Raw genomic sequence first — 19,407 nt, forward strand, 5'->3', positions numbered from 1 at the left:
GAACACGGCCATTTCGCAGGGATTTCTGTGTGGTTTATCAGCCCTCTCCCAGAGTTTTCTCCTCCCTCCCGGTGGCTTCGGGAGGCGCCCCTCCCCCACTTCCTCAGCTGGGAATAAAGGTTGTTCAGGCTCCCAGGGTCGGTTTCTGTGCTCAGCAAAGCGTGGGCTGGCCTGCCCCCGGGCCGGGCTTGGGGTCGGGGCAGGGAGGCCTGCGAGCTCTCCGCTCTCCGGGCCTCTGCACTTCCCGCGGCCCGCGCGGCCCCACTGCCTCCAGTGCTTCGAAAATTGTCCAACTCCCTGAATACTTACTGGCCGCCCCACTGATCAAAATGTCTCCTTTATGATTTTTGGTTAAGGCGAACATTTCCATAATCGTCATTATTAGCGCAAATTACACGCCTAATCGGTCCTTAAATAGATTTTAATTAAATAATCATACAAGGCTCATTTTATGACTTAAGAAAGGCATTACTTTTCGTTATAAACTTTCCACCAGGATATAGACTAACGATACCAGACAAATACTTATTCTTTGAAAATCACCAGTAACTGATGGGCAGAGTATCATGAAATGATACTGTTTCACCTTCTGGAATCCAAGCAGAGACCAGACATAACCACATCTGCGCAACTTTCCTCCTGAGAAGGGGAGGGGGGGGGGTTTCCCCTGCACAGCATTACTTTTGTTGTCTTCTCTTTCAGGCCAGTGGAAACAACCCCCCAAAGCCACTTTCCCTTACCCATCTGAAGAGATTTCTCCAGCTGGACGTCTCTCTTAGAGACCATTCCTCCCCCCCCCCCCCCCCATCCATCCGCTTTGCACCCTTTGGTCGGCTCTCAGCCTTGGTGCAAAGCAGGCAGGCCGTGCTTGTTAAATGCTGTGTAAAATGCTGTTAATAAAATAATAAATACAAAGGATGGAGGCTGCTGGTTCCACGGGTGTTTTGACTGGAAATGCCTTGGCACTTGTCATGTGTTTATGGGAGGGCAGACAACTCCAGGATTTACATAGTTTGGACATTTCTGTACTTCATTTATTCTGTCCTAAATGACGTAGGCCTAGAGCTATTTCAAGTTTGCATTTGTACAGAACTGTTAAGTGCCTAAGAGCTTCTCCAATTAGACCAAGTTTTAAATCAGACCCAAAGCTGGACCGTCCCTACACTCTGACTCGCCCCTCTGCCCCTGCTGCGGGAGAAAACAAACACTCTCAACAGCAACCCCCTGTCCCTGCTCTCCCCACCTTCACCCCTTCTGGGGGGCATCCAGGGCAAAGGTTAAGGTGTCTTCAGATTACAGGCATGGCCCTGGCTACCCAGTGTGGAAATCATGGCTGTGACGCGCACCCTGGCCACACTCTACCTCTAAAATAGTGAGCTGAGATGCGGGGGGAAACTGCTGGCCTGGTAAAACCCACTGTTCACAAAACAATGTCAGCAAAGGCTGGAAGGCATTCTTTAGAGAGGGACCAGGGATTCGTGCCTACTGAAGCTCTTTCAGCACAAAGGCTTTTAGGGGAAGAAGGGAAAAAGAGGGAGGAGGGGGGGGGAGGAGGAGAGAAAGGGAGGGCTCCTGTTTCAGAGCAAGCATCCCCTGAGAGTCAAGAACCAAGTGTAGCTTCAATCAAACGCTGACTTCCCCTCTGGGAGTCGAGTAGGAAACCTGATCACAGTAGCTTACTACCGGCCTGGATCCATACAGGTCTGGTTTTCTTCTCATGCTGGTAATTTTTTAAAATACATATCGATATAAAAAAAAAAAAAAAAAAGAAGCAATCCCTGGTAGACTTTATTGAAAACCACACTGAGACCTCGTAACATCCGGACTTAATCCCTATCAAACAAACCACAGCACCTCTGGCCTCTGCAGCAGGCCACCCCCTCACCTCTTCCAACCAGGTCTCTCCCCTCCAGCCACTGGCTGGCTGTTCTCTCTCCTGTGAAAGGGAAGGACGGGAAGGCTTGCCAAAGAGCACCTAGATACCAGGTTCTGGAATCAATTCCTAACCATATAGTGATCCCGCTTAGGGGCAAAGAACTGCAACAAAAGAGGAACCCACGGGGGGGGGGGGGGGGCAGGCCAGAGGAATATCCTTGGGAGGGGAATTTAAACCTGCATCCTTGGTCCCTGGACACTGGCTTGAGCAGGTCTCTGGGGCGCGCAGGGGCAGCAGGGAAAAGAGTAGCAGCCTATAGGAACAAGACCAGTCATTCAAAGCAATCCCTAATCCTCGGGGCCTACTATGTGCCAGGCAGTCTTCTTTGATCCTAAAGGTGGATAATTATTCCCAGTCTTACAAATGAAGAAACTTACTGAGGCTCAGAGGCCATAAATAACTTGCCCCCAAGGTCACACAGCTAGTAAAAATGGGCCACGGTCAAACTCAGTCCTGGAGTTGCGGAGAGGAGCCAATTATTGGTTTAATTGTACCATTTGAAATCCCCAAGAACTTCGGAAAGCTTCCTTGGCCCTTGTACTCGAGTACAGGGGGAAAGCGTTTAACACCTTTGCGACTCAGGCCACAAGGAGACTGGAACCCAGTTTCTCCTACACCCAGGAATCTCTTGGCCCAGTTGAAGTCTTTCCCAATTTCCCGACTCCCCCCACACCTCCCTACACTGGAGGAGCCCAGAATAGGCAGGGGGTAGGGGGGGGGGTCGCTCCTCCCAGATCTCTCCAAAAAAAGCGCTGACTCCTGGTACTAGAACTGGGCCCGCCACCATAGTTGCCACATAAAGCAATAAATCACATTATCTAGATAGAGCAAGAGCCCTTTGGAAACAGTGCCTACACCTACCTTTCCCAGGGTTTTAAGGTAAAACCTCAGGGACCAAAGTGGGATGGGGGAGGAAATTAAAAGGGAAGTGGCTTGCAAGAGGCGGAGCCCTACTGGACTCCCCCCCCCGCCCCCCCCGGGGGGGGGGCTGGTCCCCACAAAAAGCCCAAGCCCGCGGACAAGCTGGGGACTGGTTGATCTTTCATTTTCCCAACTTCTCATCCCAGAAGCAGGGGGGTGGGAGCCTAACATCCCCACCCCACCCCTTCCCCAATTTCCAGATCTGCTCCAGGCTTTCAGATGCTCCGGGAACTCCCCACACCCGACGACACAGGCTCCACAGCCTCTAAGGCCGAGGGCCATCTCCTGCTCCGCTTCGGGGCGACTGGGAAGGACAGGGGCACCGGACAGCCGGCTGCCCCTGCGGGCTTCCCGACCCCGGACCGGTTTCTCCTCCAAGAGGCCGAGGCTCCGGATGTGCGAAATGGCTCCAGGGGCGACTGGGCGGGCAAGGGCCTCGGCAGCCGGAGGGATCGAGGCAATGGCGGCGCCGGGTCCTCACCCCGCTAGCCAGCCGGACACGCCCCCGCCGCCCGGCGGCCCCTGGCTCCCTGCCAGTGGCTTTCTCTCTCTCTCTCTCTCTCTCTCTCTCTTAAACTTTTCGGCGTTGGCGATTGGGACAGGGTTTCCAGCCTCCGCCCTGTCCCGGCCCCCTAACTCGGTGCAGGTCCGTCCAACCCCCGGGAAGGCGACCCCCGCCCCGGCACCACGAGGCACTGGCCCGGGCCGACGCCTTCCCCCCACACCTAGAGCCACCTGGAGCGGGCGGTTTCCCGAAGCAATCGGCATCCGGTAGAGCCTGGGACGACTGCGACCGCTGCGACCGGGGAGGAACTCCCGCAGCTTCCAACGGTCAGGGCCTGGCCGCTGCGCGTGCAGTGCGCCCCACACCCGCGCGCTCTCGGAAAGAACTTCTGCAGGGGGTTGGGGAGGGGAGGGGAGGGAGCGGGGCGGGCAGGCCTGTGGGTTTGTTGTTGTTTTTTTTTTTTTTTTTAAACTCTCCAGTTGCAAGAGTTTTGGGTGTCCCTGGCACGACAGCCAGCGCTCGGGTAGAACAATAGAAATGGGGGCTTGCCGGAAATGGTGCAGGAAGACCCCCCCATAACCCTATAAACCTCTCCTCCCCTTGCCATTTACTGTTGGCATTAAAAGACCCCAGTGCCTTCCATGCAATGGTGCCTGTTTATAACTTTTCCCCGCTGGGTCCCCATACCCTAAACAAGTCCCCCTCCTCACATTATGAAATCGTAAGGGCAAAGATCGCTCCCAAATCTGTGACCTCTGGGAGCTCTTTGCCACTTTCACCTGCTCCCTCCCGGCACCCCAACCTGACTCACCCCCTCCCCCCAGTAGTTTCTCTGGTTTGCACCTAGACAATAAATTTAGTTTAATTTAGCTTCCGGTCTTTAATTTTAGCAGGTCTCCTTTTTGCATGCAAATCAATATGGCAATTACCATCTAAAAGCTCGCCCAGCCCCGGGTCAATGTAAATTGATCATTGTCCGCCTTCCACAAAATAACACCGGGAGTCTGTGGTGCATAATGAGATTATACTGGAAACTGTCTTTTAGATCACAAATTATATTTTATGCTGTCAGGATCTTCTAGCGGACTTCCCCGCTAGTCTAATCACAGGGAGCCGAGCCCGTGGGTGCGGAGAGGCAATGGTTGGCTTGGGGACACATGGCTCGAAAAAAATAACCAAGTGAGGGCCCCTCATTTCCGAGACCCTCGGCTGGAGACCGGCACAGACGAGCTTGTGCTGGGAAAGGGGGCCTTCTCCAGAAATATCGCGGAAAAGCATCGTTCATTAATCCCCATCCAACACAAAGTCAGATACCCCTTCCGGAGGAACACGTTGTAGACAACCAGCAAAAGCCGTCGGGCCGGGCTGGTGGTCGGGGGAAGTCTCGGGCCAAGTGCTCCAGACGAAAGCGGCTTGGCTACCATCGGGGTTGCCTGAGGAGGCCATCTACTCCTGCCCCGGCAGCCTCTCAACGGCGCCGCCGCCACCTAGGCCCCAGCAGCGCAACCAGCTTTTGCAAACAGACGGAATCCCGCGGGCCGTACACACTGGGCAAAGCAGCCGGGGCGGGCCGTGGCCGGCCTCGGCCTCCCCTCCCCGAACCGTGTGAGCGGGCGGCCGAGGCCTCCAAGCAAGGATAAGGTCCTTTCTCGCCGAGAGCACCACTCTCCCGCCCCTCTGCGGCCCCCAGGGCACGGGTGTGACCCTGGGGCCTAACAAAGGGCCTTCAGAGTTCCTTTCGGCCCCGGGCCGGCGGGGGAGGGGTGGGGCCAGTGGGGAAGGGGTGGGGCTCGCCGGCCGAAGTGGACCCTCGAGGTCCCCCACCCCGCCTCGCCGCGCCCCGCGCCCTCGAGGAAACCGCCTAGGTGGCATTGTCAGGGCTGCCGGGCGCTCCAGAAGGCCGTCCTGGAGTTCGGGAGGCACTGCGGCCTGCAAGCCTCCCGCCCAGCCCGCGGCCCAGCCCTGCCCCGCCCGACCCGGCGCGGGCTCCACCCGAGTGCGGTCTTCCCAATAAAAGCTGGAATTCCCGGCTGGGCTCAGACAAAGAGGGACCGCGGCAAATCGACGCCGCGGGCAAACCAAACCCTAGCCTAGTTTACGTGCGCGTCTGGGGTCACACAGGCGCCTGCTAATCCACTCTTACACAGGCCGTCCCCGCAAGGTCTCCTCCAGGAGAGGGGGAAAAAAAAAAAAAACAACCTAAAGCATGCCAATATGAAAGCCTACCTCCCCTTTATTCCTCCCGGAGGCCGAACTTCGCACTTCTTTCGGTTCTATCTTTATCAGTCCACCAGGCTGAGAGCCACATTAGCAGACAGGACTTCAGAGCAGTGCCACCACCCATTCCTCCTGACCCAGAGCTGAAAGCTACTCCTCTTTTTTCCTCCACCTTCCATCCGCTCAAGGTCAAGAACACAAAACCTCTTAGAAATCCTACCTGCTCAACACACGCCCTCTCCCCGGCTCCAGAAGCGAAGAAACTATAACCAAAAGTGATAGTAGTGAGGGCCATCCACCCTTAAGCTAGGCCACTTTGCCCTCAGTTTCCTTCCAGCCAACGACTCGCGATTTCCCTGTGAATGAGTGCAGGAAGGCGGTGGTGCGGCCCACACGTGGGTGCCCACGGAGCTCCTGCCCGGCAGGAAAGTCCACAGTCAGGCAGTGAGGCGTTTTTGTCATTCAGCCTGTGTATCTAAGCACGGATGTATGCATATGAATGCTTTTTGTGTTTCCAAGTGACCCTCTTCACACCTTTAAATGGGCTTTTGTCTCTGGAACGCACTGACAGAAATTCTGCCCCAGTTTCCAGCTCAACAGAGTCTGGGATTTTCTCTTAGGATATCACTATAGGTGTCTGTATTTGCATGCCCGTGTTTACATTCCTCTCGGCCAGTTCTTTATCTCTTCTGTATCTCTTGTTCCATGTGGGCATGGGAGCCCAAGTGTCTTGATTTGTCTCAGCACTTGTCATCCAGGCGCACATCTTAATCTGAGCATTCCTGTCTAGCTCCTACACCTCCCCACTACGTACAATTCTTGCTTTGCCAGTAATGTGGCCCGTTCCCAGGCTACACCAATATGGGTTTGCAGTTTAAATGGAACTAGAGGATCCCCTGGACCACAAACCCTACAAGGAAGAGGGTGGGGAAGGAGGCAGAGGTGTGCTAACTAATGATTCATTTATACACAGGGTAACCCACCCACCAATTTCAACCTCTAGAAAGAACTAGACCACTGTCTGCAAAGTTATGTTACATCTTCAGATGGATTCAATATCGACCCCATGTATGTGTATATATGAATGATCGATCTTGTACACATCGCTATCCAACTCCTGTTTAGAGGCTGTCTCCTTGCACATATCTGATCCTAACTACCCACAAGTTCATGGTTAAGGGTGCGTCTATTTATACAGACAACCCAAGGACCTCTATGCTGTGTCCAACGCATACCTGGACACACGGGGCCTGACATTTCAGCCTCAGGTCTCAGGTCTGCAGCAGTCTTGGTCAGAGGCCCCACCCCACTACAGCTCAGGGCCGACCTTCCTATTACTAGATGTCTGCATGAATTCTCTCTGGGAACGCTGAGGTCTATATCTGCATTTCCCAAACTCAGTTCCTTAAGTGAGGGTGCCCGCTATGTGTGTTCACACCTCATTCCCACTGAGAAGTCCTGGGTCAAATTAGATCATCCAGCAGCTACGTTTGGTTCGTCCAAGAATCGAGTCCAATGCACCAGGATGTGAGCGTGCGTGCACAGAAGAGAAAGGAAAACCCTAGGCCCAGACTCCCGCCCCGCCCCCTCTCCCCCCCGGGGGGTGCTACTCTGCCTCCAGGAATTTCTACTAGGATCTTTGCCCCCACACCCCCATTACACTCCGTTGCCTTTAAAGGGTTAAGAGAAATCCTCACAGCCTTCCCTCCACCCAGCTCGCAGAGCCCGCAGGCTTGCTCGCTCACTCGCTGCTCACGGGAGTCTGCCGCCGCCTCCGCGGCCCGCCCCCCCCTTTCCCGTCCTTCAGCCGGGAGGGAGCCTGCATGCCTGTCTAGACCGATCTATCACAGGCACACCAACAACACCCGCGAGAGCGCGGAGACCCTGCCCAGGTCCCCCTGCTCGCACGGTTCCCGGCGGGCAGAACCCGAGGAGCGTGACCGCGTCTGCGGGGTGGGGGTGGGAGCCTACCCGCGCGGGCCGCCCCGAGCGCACCGCGGGTTCTCGCCGGCCCTGGCCCCGGCCCCCGGCGCTCCCGCCAGCCCGGCTGCCGGGGCAGTCACAGCTCTGCGCGCTGGGCAGTCCTATTTTTATCTTGTCTAATCCCAAACTGGGCGGGGAGCACAGGCGTCGTGCTTAGAGAACAAGAGATAGGCGAGGGAGGCGGGGAGGAGCAGCCAGGCAGCGACGCGAGCAGGAGCGAGTTAAAGACACAGTCGAGGCGACCGAGAGCAGGAAGAAAGAGCGGGCTGCGCGGGCCTCGCGGCGCTGCACGCAAAGCGCAGCCCGGCGAAGTTACACACTCGCCTCTCCGCCACCCCTCGCTGCTAGTCCCTCCCCACTTCCCAGCGGCGCTCTCCGAAGCCCGGGCCGCGGGGGCCCTGGCCTGTGTGGGAGGCAGAGGCCCGGCCGGCCCTGCAAAGGGTTGGGGAGAATCGCTAATGAGCTGTGCGGCCCATTGATCCGGAGAACACTTCCTAATTAACTCTCAGTCACCTACTGGTGACAGCGCCTCAAAGGACAGCGCTGGGGCCGTGCGAGCCCCAGCCCCGACCTGCCCGCCAAGCGCCTGGCGCCCGAACCCCGCGCGTTCCCCTAACTACCCCAGGTTCTGGGTGAGTGGCGGCGGATACCCGCACACTGAAGGCTAGCCTCCCATTAAACCTGGACGGCATATTAATCACCGCCATCTCACCTCCCCCCCTTCCTCCACGCGGTGAAATCATGCCCAAAATAAACACGAGAACCAACACTGCAAAGCCCAGACCAGATAACAGGTCGGGGGTGGAGTGGGAAGGGTCGAGAAGCAAACGTATTCTCCAAGTGCCCACGTACAGAAGTCTCCGAGGCCGACAATTAAAATGCCTTCCACACAAGCAATTTCGCTAGCAAAACCGAATCCAACACCTCGTAAGGATTGATTTCGGCCCGCGGTGTCCGTTTCCAGGGCCACAGGAAGTGTCAGATGGCTAGAAATACCCAACTCTGTCTGCGTTCGCCACCCACTACCTTCTGGGGTGGGCCATTTCCTCCCTGTTTTCACTTCCAGGCCAATTTTAAGGATTTTTCGACAAGAGGCTACCCCTGGCACCAAATACCACCACCCCTCCCCTCCCCTCCTCTCCAAAAAAATTTTAGAAAAAAAAAAAAAAAGAAAGAAAGAAAGAAAAAGAAAAAAGAGAAGAAAAAACCCCAGCTAAAACCATGAGCTGTCTGGTCTAGACACAGAGAGGCTGTGAGAATACCTATTTGAAGCGCGCTGGTTTCTTTTTAAGGTTTGTTTTTAAATACACATAACCCTCCCCCTTCCTTCGCTCTGCAATTCCCCCAACCCCCACCCTTCAGACGCCGGCGGCGCGCGCCCTCGCGCGCAGGCACTCACAGCCTCTAGCTGGAGATCGCGGACTTTCTGGAGAAGATTCATTAACAGCAAATTAAGCCTCGCCTGGCCTCGGCCTACACGCGGCCAGACTCCGCCGTCTCAGGGACCCGAGGAAGTGCCCACTCGAAAGTGCGAGCGGCGGGAAGCCCGCCGGGACCACGCGTGCCTTGAGCCGCCCTACTCCGCTCACGGCGCCCCAGGGCTTGCTTGGTAAACAGCAGGCGCACGTCGCCGCCGCCCCGAGCCCCCGAGTTGGCAGAGGCTCTGCAGCGCAGCGGCCCGCCTGCTCCGAGCGCGGGCCCCGCGGCGCGGCGGCGCCTTGCCCGCCTCGCCCTCCCCACCTCGGCCGAGGATCGCGCCCGGGTGCGCAAGTTCCTCTTCGCCCTCAGCCTCTGCGCCGCACGCCCTCCGAGTGGGACCAACTTCCTCCGGCCGCAGACACGCACACGCCCAACCAGCTTCCCCACCAGACTCCCAGCAGCCGGGTGGAGGGCCCAGGTCTCACCCCCCCCACCGCCCGCACCCTCCCTTCCCGCCGCCGCCCCCGCACATTCTACCCCCGCCCCGGGGGGCTCACAACTTAAAACCTACTAGGCAACGTCGGGGAGGGCGTGGGGGTGGGAGGGAACCGCAGATTATAATTTCAGAAGAACATTTTAAAAACAAAGCGTCTGACCTGGCGGGCGGGCGGGCCGACGGGCCGAGTCGGAACCCCTAGCACAGCTCGATTTCCTAGTAGTTTCTTCTTCTTCTTCTTCTTTTTTTTTTTTTTTAATCCACGTGATTCGCGCTTTGGGGCAAGCCAAGAAAAAACCCGGGACTCCCCTCCCGACTTGCGCGGCGGCGGCAGCAGGTCGAGCTCGGCTCGGCCCGGGGCGCCCGCCACACACCCTCGCGCACGCACACGCCGTCGTTCCACTAGGAGGAACGACCGTCCCCTGGAGAGGCGAGGCGAGGCGGCGGCGGCTGGGGGTTTTTACAGTTCTTTCCCGAGTCGAAAAAGAAAGCAGACGGGAACCCGCCGCCCTCCCCTTCCTGCTCGCGAGCTAACGCCGAGCCGAGCTTCCCAGCTTCCAGCCCAGCTGCCCCCCCTCCCGCGCCCGACTCGCGGCGCTCCGCGGCGACCGCGCTCCCGCGCACAGACACACACAGGCTGCAAACTTCCACTCGGCGAACTCCCTGCTCTCCTCCCAGCCCCCCGGGAGGCGGCAGGCCCCCCGCCGCGCCCCTCCCTCCCCGATGCCCACGCGGGGCCGCTTAGGCTGGCTGCATTTTTAATAACTTACAGCTAGGAGATAAAAACGAAAGCGAGCCAAGCAGCCAAAGGGAAGCGCAAGGCGAAAGCTTCGAGCTCCGCGGGGTACGCGAGAGTCGGAGGAGCAACCCGCTGCGGGCGGGGGCCCCGAGGGAGGGGGCCGACTGCAGCCCGCGGCGCGCCCGCCCGCCCGCCGCCCGCGCGGCCTCCCCGGGGAAAGGTGTTCCGAGCACTGACCTGAAATCCCCGGCCGGGGAGTGAGCTGGGAGCCTGCGATTCGGCGCTTTGAAGTTTTCCCCCCCGAACAGAGTCGAGGCGGCGAGGAGGAGCGAGGGGCGGATGGCTGGATGGGGAGAGGTGTGCGGGGTTGGAGGAGAGTGGGGTGGCGACGTTAGCGAGCGGAGAAGGAGCCGGGCCGGGGAAGCGCGGCGAGCAGCAAAGTTTGCCGTCCCCGGCTGCCCGCAGCCCGCTCGCGGCGCCGCGCTCGCTCGTCTCCCTCGCCGTCTGCTGCCAGCCGGCTGCCCTCGGGGTCGGCCCCGCCGAGGGGTGGGCTCTGGGCCGGGTGGGGGCGGGGCGGGGCGGGCTCAAAGCCTCCGGGCAGGTGGCGACAGCCCCGCGCGATCCTCCGGGCTCCCGCGGCTGGGCCGGGCTCGGCCGGGCTCAGCAGCTCCCGCGCCGCCGCTGCTGCCGCCCGCGCTCGGGCAGGAGCCCCAGCGCCATGTTGACGGATCGCCGCGAGCGCCCGCTCGGGCTGGGTGTGTGTGTGTGTGTGTGTGTGTGTGTGTGTGTGTGTGTGAGTGTGAGTGTGTGTGTGTGCGAGTGTGTTGGCCAAGTCGTCCCTGCGCGGCGACAGCGCGGCTTGGGCTCCCCGCCCGGCGGCTCGCGGGCTCCCCCTCCGCCGCCGCCGCCCGCCTCGCTCCCGCTCTCGGTCGCGGTCTGGGCTCCGGCGCGTCTCCCCCGCAGCCGCCGAGCTCGGCCCGCGTTCAGCGAGGAGCGTAGCTCTGCCTCACCTTGCCGCTGGGAGCCCAGGCTCCGTCTGCCGCCGCACGCCGCGATCCCAACGCGTCCCCCTCCCTGGTTCCCTCCTCTTCCTCCTCCCCCTCCCTCCGCCCGCCCTCCCTCCCTCCCTCCCAGCAGCCGCCTCCCCTCCCCCCGCAGGCGCAGCGCTCGGGCGACAGCCGCCCGCCCGCCGCCGCCGCCTCCAGCTCTCGCAAGTTTGAGCTCCCCCAGCCTCCACTCACCCTCCGCTGCGGCGCCTCGGCGGTGGGGTTGTGGAGGGGTGATTCCCCGGGAAAGGTTTGCCCGAGTTTCCCCAGCGGTCATCGATTCCTGCCCCGGCGCGTTTCGCCTCTCTGGGTCCGAATCCCGGACCACTTGGGTGGCTCCCCCCCTCGCCCCTTGCCCTCCCCTCCCCCGCTCGGACCGAGTTGGCCGCGCACACCCGGTCCGGGCGCGCGTCCTGGGCGAGCCAGAGACCGGCTCGGGCGGCGGCGGCGGCGAGGGCGGCCCGTTGATCCCGAGCCGAGGGGATGGGGGGCGGCGGGGGCGGCTCTCCCAGCCGCGCTCCGAGACTCCCCTCGCTACCCAGAAGGCCAGTGGAGGACCGCAATTACCATAAAGCGCCTCGCACTCCGCGCAGCCAAAGCTGTCAAACCCCGGCGGCAGCCGCCGCTGCCTCCTCTCGCCACCAGCGCTGCGCTCTCCCGCTCGCGCGTCCCTTCCGAGACCCAGCAGAGCCTGGCGAGTGCGCGTCGGCGCCCACCCTTGCCCTGCCTGGGTCGCCCTTTCCTCCGGGAGGAGCCCTTGCCCATTCTGGTGTCCAGAGCTACCTGAAAACCCCACGCCGGGCCCCAGTGGCCGTTCCGCCCGAACTCCGCACCCGAGTTCCCCGGACGTTTCAATTGTGTGGGAATTGTTTGGATACGCGAGGGGGTGGGCAGCCAGTGGGGCACAAGGAAGCGGGGGTGGGGACGGTAGGGGAGCGGAGATCCTCCAGAATTTCTCTCGGTTCGCGGGCATTTCATAGTCTGCACCTCAGATGGTTGGAGGCTCCGTCCTGGCCCCTCACCCCAGCCTCGGGAGATTATCTCCCGCGTTTTATTTTCCTTGGCAGGGAGCAACTTTTGGCTTACACCGTTCGCCCCATAAATTTCCACTCGGTAACGTCGTGCTGATCGGTGCTCGGCGGCGGCGTACAGCCTGCGCCCGCAGCAGTTCAATTCAATTGACACGTATTGAGCTTCTCCAGCGCACCCGGCGCGGCGCTGGCTGCGGGGGGGAGGGCGGGGGCCGGCGGGCGGGAGGGGGAGGCGGAGAGGCGAGGTTCCGGCCTCCCCGGAGCGCAGAGCCTCTAGGGCGAGCCGTGAAGCCCCAGTTCGTGAAGCTGGCGGGAAGGGGTGGGAGTGGGGGAGGGGTGTTCCGGCCTAGCCGCACCCAGACCGCGGGCCCGGACCTCGCGGCAAAAGGTGATCCTACTGGGCCCTTCGCTAGTCTTTTTATGCTGGGGGTGGGGGAAGTCTCTTTCTGCCTAAGGACAAGATGGTGCAGGCTCGATGAGAACATCAATCCGAAATGGAGGTAGCTTGTAAATCCACACGGAAAGTTTTAAAATATCCTGGAGTGTCTCCATGCCAAAAATAATCAAAAGCATCTCAAGTTGATTACGAAGTCAAGGTCAAGGCCAAAATCAGCTCTAGCTAGCAGATCCCTTTTACAAATTAGACTTAATACTGACTGCGGGACTGGTGTTAGGTGCGATGTTATTTGTGCTGTTTTAGTTCTCGGTACATAGTTATAAAAAGAGCCCTTTTCAAAGCAGAAGTGAAACATCTCTACCGTTTGAAACCCGAAACTTCGGGCAGAATTAAATCTTCATGCTCCAGAGCTGCTTATAACAACTGATGTAAAAGACAGGCAGGCAAGTGCCCCCGAGAACAGTGCCCAGCCCTGCTGGGCCAGCGCCACTTCCAGGACTCGCGCCTGCATAATGGAATGCACGCCTTTTTCTTCCCAGTCTTTCTGGAGGTGGATGTCTCTGAAAGCTAACCCACACATTTTTTTAATCTCCGGTAACAAGCAGAAAGACACCTGGACTATTATGCTGTAAAGCTATTTTTTATAAAGACATTTTAGGGCCAGACATTAAAAGTTATTAGACTGAACGCATGCGAGTTACAGACACAGCTGGAGAAAAGGCCTCTGGTTGTGTGTTGTAGCAACATTTCTTTTTGAAGCGACTCCTTTTATTCAAAACAAGTCTAAAATAACCGGGAAGGCTGAAGTTGGGTATTTGTGGGGAAACTCTCTGAACGTGGTTTCAGGCGAGGAGGCCGCTGTGCCACTGTGGGCCGCGCAGGAGAGCTGGCCTGGGCGAGTGTGGAGCCATGCCAGGCCCTTCCGGCTCGGTTAGGCCGCCGCCGAGACCCTGGCACGGTGCCCGGCCACCTTCTCTCCCCTTCCCATGCCTCCCCAACTCTCCCCCCAGGCACAGGCTTTTCCCGGAGTTAAGAGTCGCATGTAACCGTCCAGAACTTTTGGAAAATCCAGGAACTAAGTGAGACACGGAGCCTGCTGCCTCTGAGTCCTGTGGCCTCCTGGGGCTGCTGACAAAGGGGCCTGTTTGTCTAACTTTAAAAGTCCTAGAGTTAAAATGAATTGCGGGGGGGGGGGGGTGCGGTGCTGTAAATGTGAGGGGGCCTCGATGCTGGAGACAAACAGGCCAGTACATTCGCCTTTGACGTAATCTGCAGCGTTCAACCCCCCCCCCCCCCACACACACACACACATACACTGTTTTAAGGAGCCGGGCCTCCATGGTATCCCCGTGCGGGCTGGTGGGATTAAAGGGTTTCGTTTCCATCTCTGAGGGATACATTTTCCAACTCTGTGGGATTTTAAAAATATCTTATTAAGGGAGTCCTAAGAGGCATGAGTGTGTGTGTGGGGAGGGTGGTTCGTGACTCACTGGGAATTAAAATGTGAGATTTTCCGGAGGTGCTCTAAGGCAGGGGAGGGGTAGGGAGTTTACACCTATTGGCCCGGTTAGTTGGAATTGTTCCAGGGAGGAGGAGAAGAAAGCTCATGAAGGGCAGTCCCATCCTGAGTCCCCATTCAGGAGGGGACTCCGAGAGCTGGGGACACCTCGGAGCCTATGGAGCGTTTGGGCAGCTAGGGCCTTTCTGGGCTCCCTCCTCCCCTGCCCTCCCACGAGTCCCCCGGGAGCTGACCTGGGGGTCAGGCCGCTATACCCAGCACTCAGCAAGGGGAGGATTTCAATGAAAGCAGAGGAGGAGGCGGAGAGAGCCAGTGAGTGAGTGCAAAGGAGAGGAGGCAGCACAGGCAGTGGAGAAATAAAGAAACAGGAGAGGTGCAAGGCTACCCCTCTCCCACCCACCTAGACCTCAGGCTCTCAGGCACTCTTCTCCTGCACATTCTATCCAAGCTCTGCAATCAGGCAAGCAGGCCGGAGCCTCAGGGAACAGGCCTGGAGCCCGGCCACCCTTTTCCGCCCAGACTGACTGTGCAAGACCTGTCAGAGCCTCTTCCACACCTTCAACCACCGCCCAGGCCTAGGGGAAAGGCCATTCCTCCCGTGGTGAGGTCCTTACCTGGTATTTCGTGGACCCTGGGGTTCCAGCATGGTGGGTGCGGCTCGTTTGTAACAAACGCGTGGGATCTAAATCATAAAGCTCTGTAGACCCCTGATGACACTCTTCAGAGGCTGTCCTCACATTTATGACACTGGTTATGGGGATAGGTGGGATTTGGGTGGTCACGGGCGATGTATTTTTACCTTACATGGTGTGAGCTGGCCTATTAATGTTAAACGTTTTAAATAACACACAAACACCCATACTAACCGGTTGCTTTGTGCAAAGAACTCTGGGCTACCCAGTGGCACTGAAAAGATTCACTAGCCTGCCCCCTCCAAGCACAGGGCATCCTCCGTTCCACGGATTTCAGTTATGAAGAAACATCTAAAGGGAGCTGCTTTCCATGGCAGAAGTCTGCTAGACTGAGAGGTCGCTAGGTTGAAGAGGGCTGTTCTTTCAGCCCAGCCTTTGAGGGGTTATTGGGCGTTTGGGGGAGGAGGGTCCAAGAGGCAGGCAGAAAGTTAGTACCCACTGCCTCTTGGAGTTCACACCGAGGGGCTCGCTGGGTAGACGGGTGTCAGCCTGATGAACATAAATAAGGGTGGCTTCAGGGAGGCCCTGTCTTGCGCTCCACCTGCCCCCCCCCCCCTTAAGAGCCCTCGAAGCACCGCGAGGGCCGGATGCTCCTGGCGATAAACCCGGACGCCAAGTCCCACCCTGGCTGCTTATTTAGCAAGGCGCCTTTGGCTCATATTTTACCCGGCCAGGGGGCAGTGAGTGGGAGCCCCGGGGAAGGGGACGGAGAACCACCAACGGCTTGCCTGCGGAACCAGCAGGCTGGCTTTCCAACCCCAGCCATTTTGTATCCTGCCTCCCTCCTCCACTCCCGGGGGACCCCTGCGGAAACGCATCACCTTGAGCCCGAGCCCCTTCGCAGGCACCACCCGGGGCCTGGAGGGATCTGGAAGGCTCCACTAGCCCCTCTCTCAGGGAAGAAGGGGACTACGGCCCAGCAGATGGAAATGCGGAGCTGATCTCTCTAAAAACCTCTGAGGCCCTCGCAAAGTCGGGCGCAGAGGTGAGTGGCGGGAGGTGGTTGCCTCGGGAAGGTCGGCCAGGAGCAAAGCTTGGGGGCAGTGCGAGGCTGGGGATTCCACAGGGCCTAATCCACGGCACTTTTTCACCCGCTCCCATTCCCCCTCTGGCCCACTCTGCTCTGCCTTCACTCCTAGGGCCCCCCTCCCCATCCCTGCGACCCCAGTGCGTTTGCAGCCGCGCAGCCCCTGGCCGAGAGTGCGGGGGGGGGGGGGGGGGGAGGGGGCGCAGGGTGGTTTGTGTTGCGAGGCCTGACAGAACCTTCTGTGTGCGGCGGAGGGAGGAGGCTGATGCATAATGCACAGCGCCTGGAAGCCCGGCCATTAGCGGCCTGTCGGTGACACAGACAAACGACTGAGAGAGAGGGAGGAGATCCAGCTCGCTCTGGAGTTTAAATATACCAGCGTGGAGGGGAAACGCCATGATTTAAAAGTGTGTGTTTGCAGACACTCGCATATATTTTAATGATTTCCAGCAGGCCAGGCGTCCCAGCCTTGCATCCCCCTCCCCAAAAGGGGGATGTGTATGGGGAGGAGGAACCAGGGCAGAGTGAGAGGCCCCAACCCGAGACCCATCGGCAGCTTTGAGACACGAAGGGAAGGAGAGATTGGTCAGCGCAGCACGGAGAAAGCAAGGCCTAGGGAAGGCGCACGATCCAAGGCCATCTCCAGATTTTTTTTTTTTTTTTTTTTTAATCTGGCCATGAAGCCTTCCATCCCGGACTGGACCCTCTACCTTGTACTAGAAAGGCCCGGGAGGAAGACTAGATCCGGCCACCCTTGTTTCCCCCCAGGCACCCCCATTTTTGAATCTTCCTTTTCCACTGACAATCCAGAGACCTCCTTCCTCCCCGTTTAACACACCAGTGTTTTTTAGCAATTAAGGCGAGAAGGGGGTGGGGATAAAGATAAGCCAATTTTTTTTTTTCCGCCATGCAAGTGTGAAAGATAAGATAACGCTAAGCTGGGGCAAAGCGGCCGCTTACAACCTCCCCTCAGCGATTTTGATCGGTCACTTCTTATCTCGCAAAAATGCTCCTTTCGAAAACTGCATCAAAAAAAAGAAAAAGGCCGAAGGAAAGCATTTTCATTTGGAAGTGACATTTAAAACCCACCTCCTGTACACCAGCAACCACCCCTTTACCCATCCTTGGGGCTCCCCAGGAAAAGTCGCACCTCTACTACAGGGATTCAGGCTTTCTCGGGTGTGTGTGTGTGTGTGTGTGTGTGTGTGTGTGCACGCGCGCGCGCGCGGGTGCGGGGAGGGGCAGGATTACTAAGGTAATTAGGCTGAATAAAACCAGGGATGCGTTATGAGGATTTATCTTGCATCCAACCTCAAGCTCGCAGCCGGGCTTTCTTCTCTTAGTTACTGTCCAGTGTTTGCGTTTCACCATCGCGCTCGCGTGTTGAAACTAAACAGGTAGTTATATTTGGGAGGGTCATATAACTATGTCAACACGAAGTGGTTGTTAATGCGAAATAATAAGAAACTCTGCTGGGCTTTGCAGGCCCCTGTAAAGGAAGGAAAAGGCATCATGCGCCCCCAGAAACCCGAGAACTCTCGACCGAACCGGACTCTCGGGGAGTTTTATAAAACCCTCCTCCTCCCCCCGCACAAATACATCACGCAGGGGTTTCCGGAAGACTTTGTATTTGTTTAGGGAGGTTTCGGTATTGAACTCCAGGCCCGCAGGGCGGCCGGTAAACTACCCCCAGCCCGGCCGCTGGCTCCAGATCGCAAACATCAAGGCGGGCGCCCCAGACCGAGTTGATGAGCCTCTGTGTCCACCTCCGGCTTAGAGCTCCGAGGTTCCCACCACCTCACTCCCCCCCCCCCCCCGCCCCCATCCCGGGTTCGCACCTCGGCGCTGGGCGCACACCGAGTCCGCCCCCTCCGGCCCAGGCTGCACGACCTAAAGCCCGGGGCCAGCCGCGGCCGGATTGTCCCCCGGGGAGCCGAAACCGCCGAGCGGGGAAACCCCTCCTCTCGCCCTTCCCCGAAAAGCCTGGCCGCGGCGTAGGCGCCGAGCGAGCGGGCATCCGCTGACAGCCGGGCCTCACGTAAGGCCCACACGCGTCCCATTAGTCAGCCTGAGTTCCCCTCGGGCGAGCCGTCTGGCGCGGCCCCAAGGCCGGGCGCGGGCGGGGAGGGGTGCGGGGCCGCTGCGAGCGGGCAACGGGGCGGGGGCGCGGGCTCTGCGGGACCCGGCCGAGCTCGGTTCCGCGTTCCTGGGCCCGCGGGTAAGCTGAGCCGCCGGGGCAGGCCGCTCCCTGGCTGGCGCCGAGGCGCCGAGCTGCGCTTCACGTGCCCGCCATATCAGCGGCCGCGGCGGCGGCGAGGAGAGGGGGCAGGGAGGCGCGCCGCAGCTCCCGCGGGGTCTCCAGCCCCCGCCTCCCCCCTGCGCGCTGGGGGCTGGGCCGGGACCACCCCGCAGCCCCCGTCCCCGCGCAAGCCGAGAGCGGCGCTGCCAGACACCGAGAGGCTCCTAGGGCGCCGCTCCGAAAGCTGCGCGGAGGCAGCAGCCAGGGGAGGGTGCTCCTCGCGGCCGCCCCGGGAACTTCCCAGCCGCCCCGCCGCCGCTGCCGCCGCCGCCGCCGCAGTCACCGGGACCGGAAGCCCTCGCGCCGCTCCGAGCGGCCTCTGCCGGCCCCCAGGGTTGTTCCAGACGAGAGCTGGCCGCGCGTCACCCTCCATCCCTCCTGGCCCCAGGCGGCCGCCCTCGCCCTGGGACATCCCCAGTTAAGCCCGGAGGACCCTTCTCGCGGTCCAGTGAGATCTCCTTCTGTGACCGCCATAAGAGCCCCACTACCACCCACCCACCCTCCCCGCCCCGGCCCCAGTCCCAGCCCCGCAGCTGGGACGGGAGGGGCGCGGAGCCGCCACTCCGGCCGGGCGGGAACACCTGCTCCCGGGGCCCTGCAGCTGGGCGCGTGATGCCGGGAGAGGCTGCCTACTGTTGTGTGCAGGGATCGCGGAGGAGAACACGGGGCTCCGAAGCTCTGGGCCAGGCGCAGCCGCGTCTCGGCCGCCCCCGTCTCCCACCCCTTCTGTGCGATCAAGCTCGAAGCCTGGGGACTCGGGTCTCCTAGGGATCGAAGGGCCGCCACCCCTCGGATCCGACTTCTGGCCTTAAGAGGTCGTTCGCAAGACAGATGGGGCAAAACCTGTTTTGGGAGCCTTCCCGGTGACCGCCCCCGCTCTCCAAACCAGACACACTCATCTCCCCTCGGCCTCGATTCTAGCCTCCGGCGGGGGACGAGAGTAGGTCATGGCGGCACCGGCAACTACCCCCCACCCTCCACGAAGGGGCTGTTCTGGGGTTCGGACTTTGCCACTCTGCGTGGGGAGGGCCGATGGACCCTCCGCATCTTCTCCGTGCCCCGAGGAGATCGGGCGGCCGAGATGACCTGCGCTGCTCGCCCTGCCTCACCTCCCCCCCCCCCTCCCCCGTCCCGCCCTCCCCAGCGCTCCTGGCCCAGGGCCCGGCCGGGGAAGGCGTTG

At 59.8% G+C, this 19,407-nt stretch overlaps 1 protein-coding gene across 11 annotated transcripts in view; it reads right to left on the bottom strand.

Annotated features, from left to right (window-relative positions):
• BCOR (BCL6 corepressor) overlaps positions 1 to 19,407 on the bottom strand; it is a 115,327-nt gene that overhangs the window by 32,746 nt on the left and 63,174 nt on the right. For 6 of the 11 annotated variants that reach the window (XM_047843521.1, XM_047843517.1, XM_047843518.1 and 3 more), the window contains exon 1: positions 10,454 to 11,248. The exons of 3 other annotated variants lie outside the window; for them this stretch is intronic. The gene's annotated coding sequence lies outside the window, so the exon portion shown is untranslated. Of the gene's footprint in view, positions 1 to 9,637; positions 9,773 to 10,453; positions 11,275 to 19,407 lie in introns of those variants that run through there. 2 more of the 11 variants (XM_047843515.1, XM_047843511.1) reach the window with 2 other exon arrangements.

Source organism: Prionailurus viverrinus, chromosome X (assembly GCF_022837055.1).
Source record: "Prionailurus viverrinus isolate Anna chromosome X, UM_Priviv_1.0, whole genome shotgun sequence".
NCBI lineage: Eukaryota > Metazoa > Chordata > Mammalia > Carnivora > Felidae > Prionailurus > Prionailurus viverrinus.